The sequence below is a fragment of the Peromyscus eremicus genome, chromosome 8a, assembly GCF_949786415.1.
Source record: "Peromyscus eremicus chromosome 8a, PerEre_H2_v1, whole genome shotgun sequence".
NCBI classification, from domain to species: Eukaryota; Metazoa; Chordata; class Mammalia; order Rodentia; family Cricetidae; genus Peromyscus; species Peromyscus eremicus.
The window spans coordinates 6,113,110-6,126,459 of NC_081423.1; positions in this window are offsets into that span (position 1 = coordinate 6,113,110).

A 13,350-nucleotide genomic window follows, 5' to 3' on the forward strand; every position below is an offset into this window, starting at 1 on the left:
ACACAGTGGACCTGGTGACTGCACGGAGGGCCAAGGATGGAGTGATGACAGGCTGATCCCCGAAGCTGAAGGTCTCTTCAGATGTATTCCTATCTCAGAAGCTCAAGCAAGTGGAAGCAGAATCCAACACAGGAAAGACAAAAGGAAGCCTCAGTGGCAGACAGCTGGACTGGTAAAGTGCTTACCATGCAGTGAGGACTTGAGTTCAATACTCCAAAACCAACCACACACACACACAAATAATAATAATAATTACAATTATAATAAAGCCAAGCAGAGTGGTGCACGCTTGTACCCCAGCACTTGGGATGCAGAGACAGGTGGATCCTTGGGGCTTCCTGGCCTGCTATCCTAGCCTACTTGACAAGTCCCAAATCAATGGGAGACTGTCTCAAAAAAACAAACTGGATGGTATCTGAGGAATGACAGTTGATCTCTATCCTCTACACACATGTACACACAAGTGCATTCCCATCTATGCACACGTGCACCTGTACACAAAGAAACAGGCACATATACACACACACACAAAGGAAACATCGAGCTCTATCCATTCACTGTTAAACATGTAACTCACCTCTTGGCAATCACAACTGTAGGTTCTGACCCCTCATAACCTTTCTCTCTGCTAATGGAGCCATTGGGGAAGAAAACAATTGCCCTGCCCACACCCCAGATCCTTCTTGCATGATGCTTTTTGTGTTTCTGATGGAAACCTCACTTTCCTTGGTTGCATAAGCAATCAATGCAGGGCATGAAAACTCCAAAACTGAGGTACAGAACTTAGATCCTAAAAGAAAAAGATCAGAAGACATGTGGCACTCACTCCTACCCTGCAGCCTCATGAGGCCCTGGCCAGGGTAGAGGCTTTGTCTCCATCCAAATGCAAGAAATCAGAAAGACACAACCCCGATATCCAGGGCAGGAGGTAGACAGCTCAGCTGGAGAAGCACTGGCCTTGTAAGCATGAAGACCTGAATTCAATCCTCAGAAACTATGCAGCCGTCATGTGTTTAAAGCCAAGCATGGGGGTGCACATCTGTAATCCCAGCTGTCGGGGAGGAGACAAGGTTCCATGGGTCTCTCTTACCACACTCTAGCTTACTCAGCAAGTTCCAGACCACTGAAATACCCTGTTTCAAGAAAACAAAATGGGTGGCACCTGAGGAATGACATCCAAAGGTGTCCTTTGGCCTCCACATACACCCACATGCACACAAACAAACACACACCAAGAAAATCTCCAGTGTCTAGAACATTCACAAAGAAGAAAATTCAGTAATTTAGACATCTTGGCCAAAGCATTTCCTCAGAGATGAGCTTGAACCAGCATACTGTTTTGGTTTGGTTTTCAGTATTGGGCTTGAACCCAGGACCTCACTCTGTCACTGAGCTACATTCCTACCCAGCCACACTGCTTTAAGCAGCAGTTTTTCAGTTTCACAGAATTCAGAAGTGCCCAGAACCATCGGAATCTACAGCTGTCATTCTTTTTCCTACAGACATTCTAGAAAGCATGACCTCTGGAAAGAAAGGTCCAAGTACTTAAAGATAGGAACAAAAAAGAGGGCAGACACCAAGGCAGACACCTCCAGGGACTTGCCCATTCTCAAGGGCACACGCAAGCACACACTGTGTTCCCAGTGCTGTGCTGGTTGTTCCACAGCTGGTTCTGTCCAGGGAACATGGACCCTGTGAGCAAGAGCTCCCAAGTTAAACATATTTTTACTCTTCAATTGACACGTGGCAAGACACAGAAGGTTCAAAAGTCCCATCCAAGGTTCCTTAGGTAATATATAGTCAGCATTTGGATCTGCACTCAAATTCAAACAAACTCTTGCTCTTCTCTGGAAGAAGCTGGAGGTCCAAGGAAAGTCACATCACCGTTCTGGATGTGGCTCCACTAAGCAGTTCCATTACAGCTCCCCCTTGTCCCTCCTCTGCCTGACAGCCTCATTTGCATTCACTCTTAATGTTTTTGGCTCATCCTCCTAGAAAATATTGGTGAGGAGGGTGGAAAGACTAGTTTTTGTGTGAGTCCGCCAATGTCTAAATCAAAAGTTTGCCTCCCATAATGGCCGGTAAGGATGGCCCTTATCCAATTACTTCTTACTTTGGGAACAGTTTTTGTTTGTTCTGCCTGCCCTGTTTGTCTAGACAACTGTGTTGTTGGAGAACAGATAGCAGCTATGTGAACACTAGTCCCTCTCTTCCTTTGTCTGCAGCAGACATTGCCAATCAATCTTGGCATTCTTTCTCATCAATCCTCCTTGGCTCAACCTGTCTTTATTATTTACCTGAGTTCCAGTATCATTCCAAAGAAGTCTACTTTCCACCCTTTTCTGAGGCTGCTTTGGATGGAGCTGAGTTTGCAGATCATCTTTTTGGATAGCATGTTTTCTTTTCTCTCCCCACCCCTTACCCACTGAAAATACTTCTCACTATAAAAATCTAGGTGTGGATTGTATCATCAAACCATTTAATCCTGTAATTATTAATTACATAGGAACAGAATTTTTCCCCATATGATTTCATGACAGATCATTCCACATGACTTCACCTAAATGCTTAGACACATTGTTAATTAAAGCAAATTGAAAATGAGTTTCCTTTGAAACAGAACTTCAGAACTTCACTATGTCTCTAGAGACAAAAGGGTGTTCTTCAGGGCATCTTAAAATCAAGGCTACAAAGTTTGGGATGAGCTGGAAATGTGAATCTGAATCATCTCACTGCACTGAGCCTAATTTCTGGGATGCATTGTAGTCTATACAAACTCCCAACTCAAGGACAGAAGCAGCTACATTATTTATAGTTTGTGTTCAGCATTCCTCACAGGCTGATGGGCACCTTCACCATGACCTGGGCTCCCTTCCTCCCTCTCCATCTGCAGAAAGTTAAAAAATAATACAACCTTCAACAATCAGAACCTGCCATTGCTCTTGGATGAAACCAGGATGCCACAGAGAGGAAATCTCAGACAGAAGTCACTGGAAAGGTGACATTACGAGTGGCATTGTGAGGTCCACTCAGCAGAGAGAGCGCCATGCCAGTGGATAAAAGTCACTCAGAGCATGCCCCCGGTCTCTCCTCTTCCTCTTCAGTAGGTGTCCCGCTCAGTGTTTTTATGGTGATTTCTGTCTTACTGTGCCCACCAGAAGTTATAATGAATTTCGTATTTTGCCTAATCTGCCATATACGTTCCAATTAAAAATAAATTCTACTACTGTTTTGAAAGTGAGCACTATCGGCATTGTAAATGCTTCTAAGTCCTAAGAAGAGTCTTCTGACTTGTATTGGAACTCAGTCTGTTCCAAGTGAGATATGCACTAATACTATCCACTCCTATGCCTGGGCAGACATCACTAATCTAGCATGACTCTTTGGCTCTGAATTGGAAAGCAGCTTCATATGTACCTACTACACTAGGCAATAGGAAATCACTATCAAGTTAGTGTGACAGGCACAGAAGCCACACTGCTGCATGGGATGTGGTGCTGTGGAAGCCACACACTTACCTTCCACTGCTGGGAATGACATATAACTCCTCCTACTTCTGTGAGCATCTATAACAGAATTTACCTGTGTCCTGACTCCCAAGCATCATGCACACCTGGACTGCTTGCAGAGGAACTCACGTCAGTCTTGGTTTTTCCCACTCTGCCCTCACATCCATTCACGCTCATCCTCGTTCACTGACAAGACATGACCTGACTTACACTACATATTTGCTCATGTTCCTTTGGTGTCTTTGAGTCCTAGCACAAATACTCACCCACTATCCCATCAAATTTTTGGCTGGTTTATCCCCCTCCATTGAAAAGAAAGGGTTGGACAAGGCCCATTCTGGAAAGCAGTGCTGGCATATTCCTTTATTCGGAAATATTTTCAGACCCATGGTTTTGATAATAACCCACATAATCTTTGTAGGCAGCTATTGAACAGCTGATCTGAAAAGGAAGTAGCCTAAGCCTTGACTCCACCATTGAGAGGTGAGGAGGACTCAGACATGTCTAACCCTTGTCTTCCTCATCTGGGCATCACATCAGTGCCCTCCTCACAAGGAGACGATACACAAAAATGCTTATCACTAAGCCAGGCCATCAGAACAGGGAGCTGTACTTATTTTTACACAACAGATACTGTCTTACATTGTTTTCCTAGAAGGAGACCCCACCAGGATTTGAATGCAAACAATTTCTTTAAAAGAAAATGTCCAGACAGCAACTGAAGAAACGGGAGCCCCTTCTCTACAAATCCAGGGAGGAGATGGGGGTGGAGGGAGCAGGTGCAGTAGCAGATACCCACAATGTCAGTGCTGAGAAGGAAGAGAACAGAGGGTCCCAGAGGACAGCTGACGAGCCAATCTAGACAAATGAGAAAGCTCCAGGTTCAGTGAGAGACCATGTCTCAAAAAAATAAGGTGGACAGCAGTAGAGGAAGATGCCTGACAGCTATCTCTAGGCTCCATATGCACACACACACACACACACACACACACACACACACACACACATAAACACACACACACATAAACACATACACACACACATACACATAAACATACACAAACACACACACACATATATACACACACATATATACACACACATACACATAAACACACACATATATACACACACATACACATAAACACACACACACATACACATAAACACATACATACACACACATACACATAAACACACACACACATAAACACACACACATACACACACACATACACACACATACATACACATACACACACACACACATACACATAAACACACACACACACATACACATAAACACATACACACACACACACACACAGATCAGTAAGACAAAGAAAGGGAAAAGCAATACTGTGCTTTGAGCAGGTCACCAGCATAGACTTCTGGGCTCTGTCCCAAGAACAGCACTGGGAGATGGTGCAGAACAGTTTTTCTCCTGTGTTATTCACCACAAGGGCATTTATTCAACACCTCCTGGTTGCTGTAGGCTGAGGGCTGCTCCTGAGGCATTCATCCCTGGCACCTACAACTGCTGGGACCAGCAGTCCCTAACGTCAGAGATCCCTCTGGCAGAGCTACAGGCTCCCTGCAGACAGCAGCTGCTGGCAGGAACTGTGGGCACAGGGGAGTATGTGGCCACACCAAAGCTTCTTATGGTGTATGTCAGACACACGATAAAGCAACAAACTCAAGCTCACACTAACTCTGAGACAGTGCAGCAAACAAGCAAGACATATGGAGTTCAAGTTGCTACCCCCACCCCCAACATCTTGAAGATGGGAGTCCTGCTACCAACCAGGTAAAGTACTACAGGAGCAAATTGCATGGTGTCAGTCATCCACCTCTCACAAATTTAATGTTCAAATTAAAAGAAATATTGGAGGCAACAGAAACAGCTCAGTGACATTTCTTGTTCCTTCTGGTCTAGAATTCTCCCTAGAGCCGCTACCTCTCTGACGAGCATGGAAACTTGTTTCTGCTGTCCAGCCATCCATTGAATGGTTGTTAAATACCCAATAGACACCGGGCACTTTGCAGGAAACGGAGACATGCAGAGGAGTAGACCTGACCTTGCCTCCTTCCGGACATGGATAAGAAATCCAGTGAGCGACATAAACCCTGGTGGTGGATACAGGAGCAGTTTCTACAATTGTCTCTTAACCTTAATCTGCATATGACTGAGCCAAAGGGTGATTACTGACACACAGACTCACGGCCTGAGTAACACAGCCAGCAAGCTGTCAGCTGACTGCATGCTACACATTTGAGCAGAGGAACTACCACCAGCCCTCCTCCCTTCCCCGCACTGCCAAAAAAAAAAGGAAAAAAAGTTGGGAAATGAAGGAAGAACTCGCTTTTACTATCTATTTACCTAAATATTGGTTTTGTGGAAAGGAGAGAAAGAAGTCCATGAATTGGGAAGAATCGTTTGAGACTCTCTAATCTAGAGGATGAGATATCTCACCATCTCTTGATATTATATGAACATTTGTGTGACCAGGAACATTGCCTTGGTCCTAGTTCTTTTTTTTTTTTTTTTTTTTGTTTTTTTGTTTTTTTTTTCGAGACAGGGTTTCTCTGTGTAGCTTTGCACCTTTCCTGGAACTCACTTGGTAGCCCAGGCTGGCCTCGAACTCACAGAGATCCGCCTGGCTCTGCCTCCCGAGTGCTGGGATTAAAGGCGTGAGCCACCACCGCCCGGCCTGGTCCTAGTTCTTAACACAGGACTGAGTAGAGGAAACTGTTAAAAAACAAATCTACAAGCCTAGAGTAAGCTGTGCTTGCCCCCATGGGATGCAAGCTCTGTACCCAGACACGAGCACACTGTACTAAAGTACAGCATTGAGCATCTAAGCCCGGAACTAGCTGAACCACCTTCTAGTGCTCCAATTCATCATGTGTCCTTTTGTCCCTGAGAAACTTTCCAGTCCCCTCACTATTCTTCAACACAACCATGTAATTAAACCAAAATGAGCCAGCTGGAAACACATGCAAATGGTGTTAGATTTTATTTGAAGTTCCCTAGACCTAAGTATAATGACAGTGAACAGAGTATACACCCAGGAAGGCAGGCAGGAGCTGCTGAGCAAGCTGCAGGGCGTCAGGTGTCAATCAATATGTCCAATACAGGCAGGGTCATTGCTAGTAAACACACTGTCATATGAGAAGCTACGGAGAACAGAAGATGAGCTAGAGACTCCTGGACCCTTACACCAACCCCCTCCTGTTCTTGCCTGAACTGGCTTGGGTGGGTCTCTATTACTTGCAGTTAAAAAAAAAAAAAAACCTCTTAATTAGGAGACAGGTTTCCAGATGGGCCAGGCAAGTCAATATTCCCAGCTCAGTGAATATGTGTTTTTGAATGAATGAGCAATACTGTAACCCAAAAGAAAATAATTATGAGCAATTTTTCATATCAGCAAAATGTGAGGGGGACCTTCTCTCACCCTTAATATGTCGCTCTGCTGATAGCTGCCCAGCTGTGACAAGAGATCTCAAATTCAACATCGGTAAAGGGCAGGGAGAATTTGGCATTTGGAAAGCGCTCTGGACACAAAGATGCCTGGGTCTAGTCTCTGCCCCTCTACTGAACAGCCAAATTCTCTCTCATAAGGCTTTTGGGCCTTGGGTCTTCCTACCATAAAGTCAATCTGTAGCGGAGGCTCACTGATTCCCTGACCTCCATTCCCTCTCTTTCCTCTAACAGCTTTAGAGAAAATCGCCTCCAAGCCCTGCAGGAGGAAAGCTCTGACCGGCTTAAACCTGTCAGCATCTTTGAATGCTTCCACCACAGTCATCAGTGACAGTGTGGGCACAGGAGGTACAGAGGGGCAGCCGAGGTGAATCTCCAGACTCATACTTGCGAAGCAGAGAGAAAAGTCCTCTTCATGCCCTAGGCATGAATGAGAAGGCATGAAGGAAGTGTCATTTGTCGGCACCATGTTGCGGTCATGAAATAAGACATCGTGGGAATGAATTTTACTGAAAAATAGGAGAAGTGGCTGAGAAGCAATTATAGAGCAATGAGGCCAGAGGCATGACTACACTTAACCTGAGGCTGATGCTTGCTCTGACATTGCAGTTGAATAAACTAGTTCCTTGTCTTTTCGTGCATTTCCTCCTCTTCCTCCTCCTCTTCTTTGTAGTACTGAGGATAAAACCCAGGATTTCAGGAATTCCAGGTAAGCACTATGCCACTGAGCTACACCCCAACACTGCAATTGAGTTTCTCTTTTTTAAAAAAAAAAATGTTTATTTATTCTTCTCTCATACAATACATCAGGACCACAGCTTCCCCTCCCTCCACTCCTCCCAGTCCCCGCCCCCTCCCCTGGCCCCTAGACCCCACTCCATCTTCCACCAGAAAAGAGCAGGCCTCCTAGGGACATCAACCAAACATGGCACACCAAGACACAGTAGGACCAGGCACAAACCCTCACAGCAAGACACAGTAGGACCAGGCACAAACCCTCACAGCAAGGCTGGCAAAGCAACCCAGTAGGAGGAAAGCCTTTAACCTACAATCTATCCTGCCTGCAAAATGTGCTGGGGCAGTGGTGGGCAGAATTTGTGGGAGTGGTCGACCTAAGACTAGTCTGATTTGAGGCCCATGCCATGAGAGAGAGTCCGTGCCTGACACCGCGTGGACGACCAGTTGAGTTTTTCTGTCACTTGGAAGTTGATGCATCCTTAAACATCCAGCGTTTAGAAGCACCCTGTATGTACCAGCCCGTGGTTAATGAAAACTGAAATCATGTGGAGGTTCTTTGTAAATCCAGAACTTGTGTAGGAAGGGAAGAGATTACTGGCAGCCCTGAAGACATCTGGAAGTTTCAGGGTTCTTCTTTCTTCTGAGACCCGACAACACAAGTTAACTCCAAGTAATGAAAGAGACAGAATCAAGGATTCGTTTTGGTAACAGTTGATTTTGAGAAGCCAAAGCCAATTATTCCGAGCTTCCTGCATACTCACCTAGTGCTGTTGAAGAGCAACTGCCAGGCTGGAAGGGTTTTCCTACACGGGGCTGGCTCGGAGAGAGCTGTGAAGAAGCATGCTGAGGCAATTCCATCCCTCAGTATCTGGATTGGGCAGAGACAAATGCAGCGGCCTCCCATGAGAGTCTCAGGCAGGCCTCATACTTTGTGCAGCTCAGGGAAGCTCCATGCTGAGCACAGTGAAGGAAATCCGGTAAGGTGTGGTACCCACCTACTGGTCCTCCAATGGATGGCGAGACTCTAGTCCAAGTTACTAATGCTGTATGACTTTGATCCTCTCTGAGCCTCTGCTTCTTCATCTGGAGAATGGGGTGATCACTCTGCCTAGCTGCAATCATGGAACATGTCAGCTGGAGATGGGTGTGAATTCTCTCTTTGGGCCATTTGTGGGAGAGGAAAGAGGGATGCTAGCCCAGAAGAGTATTACAGGAAGAGCGAAGCATCAGGCACCAATGGCATGGACTTTGTAGCAGATGCAGACTTCTCTTCTTGTTCCAGGGGCATCTGGCAATCAGTGAGTGCTTACAGTGGGTGGGGGGCACTGGGTGCAGGTGAGCAACTGTCAGACATGGTCCCTGCCCCACACTTATACTCTAGGAGAATGAAGAGAACAATCAGTATGCATGCCAATAAAAAAAACTATTTCAGCTGGGCAGTGGTGGTGCACGCCTTTAATCCCAGCACTTGGGAGGCAGAGGCAGGCGGATCTCTGTGAGTTCAAGGCCAGCCTGGTCTACAGAGCGAGTTCCAGGAAAGGCGCAAAGCTACACAGAGAAACCTTGTCTCGAGAAAAAAAAAAAAAAAAAAAAAACTATTTCAAGAAACTGTCCTGCTGGGCGGTGGTAGCACACACCTTTAATCCCAGTGCTCAGGAGGCAGAGCCAGGAGGATCTCTGTGAGTGCAAGGCCAGCCTGGTCTACAGAGCAAGATCCAGGACAGACACCAAAACTACACAAAGAAACTCTGTCTCGAAAAACCAGAAAAAAGGAAAGAGAGAGAGAGAAAGACAGAAAGAAAGACAGACAGACAGAAAGAAAGAAAGAAAGAAAGAAAGAAAGAAAGAAAGAAACAAACAAACAAACAAACAAACAAACTGTCCTAACTCATAGCTCATCTCATTAGGGAGGTGTGGCTACTGCCCTATTAATGCATAACCTTGCCGGTCCCTCACATACCCTGATCTGACCATAGCTTTGACCTCTGTAACTCATGACCTTCTAATCTCTGATGATATTTCTCTCTGTGTTGTATAGTCTCCATCATTCCTGTGTGAATGCAGGCTTCATGAAGGCAATGACCTTGGCTGCTGTTCCTCAGGTGCAGTCCACCTCATTTTCTCTCACTGGTCTAGAACTCCTCAAGCAGGCTAGGCTGGCTGTCCAGTGAGTCCCCCGCTCTGCAGTCACAAGTGCACAGTACCACATTTAGCTTCTTTTAAAATGCAAGTTCTAAGAATTGAACTCTTATCCGTGTGCTTGCAAGGCAAGCACTTCACCAACTGAGTCATCTCCCCAGCCTAATGGTCATTGTTTTGTTCACTAATGCAACCCAAGTGTCTAGAACAACAACTGATTAACAATAGCCATTCAGTAAATATGTGATGATTTGACTGCTTTTATAGAAAATCCACCAGAAACATAAAGCAGACTGATGGGGTAGAGAATATTGTGACCTAGATGTGTGTTCCCACATTCAGATGCTGAAAACATGATGATATGAGGTGGCACCTCTGAAGAGGTATCATAAGGGTAGAGTCCTCACAAATGGGACTAGTGCCCATGTGTATACTTATCTTGCTGCTGCGACCAAATATCTCACAAGAAGCAACTGAACACAGTTTGAGGGTACAATCCATCATGGTAAGGAAGGCATGGTGCAGAAGCAGTGCTCAGCTGTACCTCCTCACATCTTGATGGAACAGGAAGCATTTAGAAGGGAATGTGAGAGCTCCACTGGCTTCTTCCTTCTTTCCTTTCTCATTCAGTCAAGCACTACAGCCCAGGTAATGACTCCACTTACATTTAGCACAGGTCTTCCTCAGTTAAGCCTGTCTGGAAACATCCTCAAAGACACTCCTAGAGGTGTGTCTCCTAGGTAATTCCAAACCCAGTCAACAACAAGATCCAAACCCGTCAGGCTGAAAATGAAGATTAACCATTATGTCATAAAGGAGACCTGGAAGAACTCCAACCCCTCTCCCCACAGGACACAGATCCAGCCATGAATCAGGAAGCAGCCTCTCACCAGATACCAACACCTAGATCTTGGACTTCCCAGCCTGCAGAACAGTAGGAGACCATTTCTGTTGTTTGTAAACTTCTCCATAAATGGTATCTTCTTAAAGGGACTAAAGCAGACCGTTATGGGGTAGAAGCCATAACTAAGCATGAAAGCACTTGAGAGTGTGAAGCATGGAGTACCAACCTAGACTACAGAGATAGACCATAGCCCAAAAATAAGAGCAGGAGAAGGAGAAAGAGGAGGGGGCATAGGAAAAGGGAGACGAAGACTTTTCTAGTTGAGTGTCATGTGAGTGGAGAGGTATATACTGAGAAGATTTGGGGAAAGCAGCCTAAGCAGTGAGAAGAGCAAGAGCCAAGACCCTGAACAGAGTTCTGACAAGAAAGAAAACCCAAGAAGGTTGAAGTAGGACAGTGGGAAGGAGAGTGGTGGGAAATGGGGGCAGAGACGGGATGTGAACACAAGCTTTGAATGGACATCCTAAAGCTCCACACTGCTCTGCCGGGTGCTAGTCATAAATTGTGTCTGGATCCCACAGGTCAGGATCTTCACTAAGTGCTGTGAGGTCCAAATGACCCTTCCTATTGCTGTGGCACTAGCTCTAAGAAGGGACTTAGTTACCCTTAACCTGGGTGGGTCTCCACAACTGACACCTTCACACATCTAAAGGACTACAGCAGAGAAAGGATCAGAATTGTCCATGTTAAAACTAAAGTCCAGTGAGGTAGAGGACACAGGACATTAGCGGGTAAGTGATGAACTTTCTCAAACTCTACAATGGTAGAATAAATGGTAGTGGGTTTCCTGGAAGAGTCCATGATTGGAAGTGTCCATGCCAAGGTTAAACATCCATGTAGTGGGAACAGGTAGAAGGAAGTCAAGCACTAGGTATACTAGGCATGAATTTTGTGATTTTTATGATAATCTCATAATCTTGGCATCTGAGCACATTAGTGTTTGATCTCTGCCTTGGTTTACAAACCTCATCAGTAAAATCCTCACAGAGTGCATGGACTAATAAGGCCATATAGACTAGAATGCATAATGAGGGATGAATACACCCATCCTTTGTTCAATAATACAATGTTTGTCTTGAATAATACATGAACTGCTTTTCATTTTGGAAATGAGAGTCTATAATCCCCCTGTGTGTCAAGCGAATATTTTAAAACATTTATAAGTGGAGCCAGAGACAGTAGTAAGAAACTTCGTCACAACAGAAACAAGCGGAGTTTGGTCCCATGCTTGGAACTGGGTTAGGATGGGGTGTTTCCTAAGAATCATGGGTCAGAAGAACCTGGGAAATAACTGGCTGATCTCGTCCTGCTGCAGGTCCTCAAGGTCATGCAGGCCAGAATGAAGATGATAATCCAGGTCAAGGTGTCCACTCCAGGGGGCTTACCTAGGCAACACTCATGACCAGTCTCCAAAGATAACTAGAAATAGAAATCTGAGTATTCATGCTCAGCTATATCTATAACTCTCACCACTAGCCTGGCCACTGGAGATGACTAAGCCCATAGGGACAGTGGCAAAGACACTGGTGCCCATTTGATGCTCCTTACCTGTTAACATTTGGCACTCAACTTGAAGACTATATTCTCCATGGGGATAGAGAGAATCTGGGTGCTAGGGAAGTTGCCAGGAATCCCTAAGGATGACCACAGCTTGGACTACTAGAAGTAGTAGGGAGAAGGTACCTGAACTGAACTGGCTTACCCCAGTGATCAGACCAGTGAATACCCTAACTGTCATCACAGAGTTTTTCTTCAAAGACTGATGGAAGCAGATGCAGAGATCCACAGCCAATCACTAGACAGAGCTCCAGGAGTCCAGTCAAAGAGAGAGAAGAGGGATTCTATGAGCAAGTGCATCAGGATCATGATGGGGAAACCTGCAGAGACAACTGGAACTCATGAAAGTTGGATCAATGGCTGTGGAGCCTGCATGGGACTGGACTAGGCCCTCTGCATGGCGAGACAATTGTGTAGCTTGATCTGCTTGGGGGCGCGGCCCTGGCGGTAGAATCAGAATCCATTCCTGGTGCATGAGTGGGGTTTTTGGAACCCACTACCTATGATGGGACACCTCATGCAGCCTTGAGGCAGGGGCAAGGGCTTGAGCTTGCCTCTACAGAATGTGCCTCCCCATGGGAGGCCCTTGCCTTCTTGTAGGGGGCAGTAGGAGAAAGGTTGGGAGGGGGAGGCTGGGAATGGGAGGCGGGAAAAGGGGGATCTCTGATTGGTGTGTAAAATGAATGAAAAAAATTTCTTAATTTAAAAAAAAGACAATACTTCCCAAACACTGCTAGGTTTGGCCATGTGACTAAATTCTAACCACTGAGATGTGAACAGATACAGCACAGGAAAGGGGGAAGGACTTCTAAAAGGTTTTTTTAAGGAGAGGATTCCAATTAGAAGTACCCCCTCTTTCTCGCTACAACCTCATCCTTTCCTGCGACCAGCAGAATCGAAGGTCCTGATTTTCCCTCTGCAATAAGCTGAAGATGTGAGGTTAATCATCTGGCGCTTGCCTTCTGAGAAAGGAGGGATGGCTGGAGTAACTGATGTCCTGCAAGTGTCAGGAGGCCGAGGGC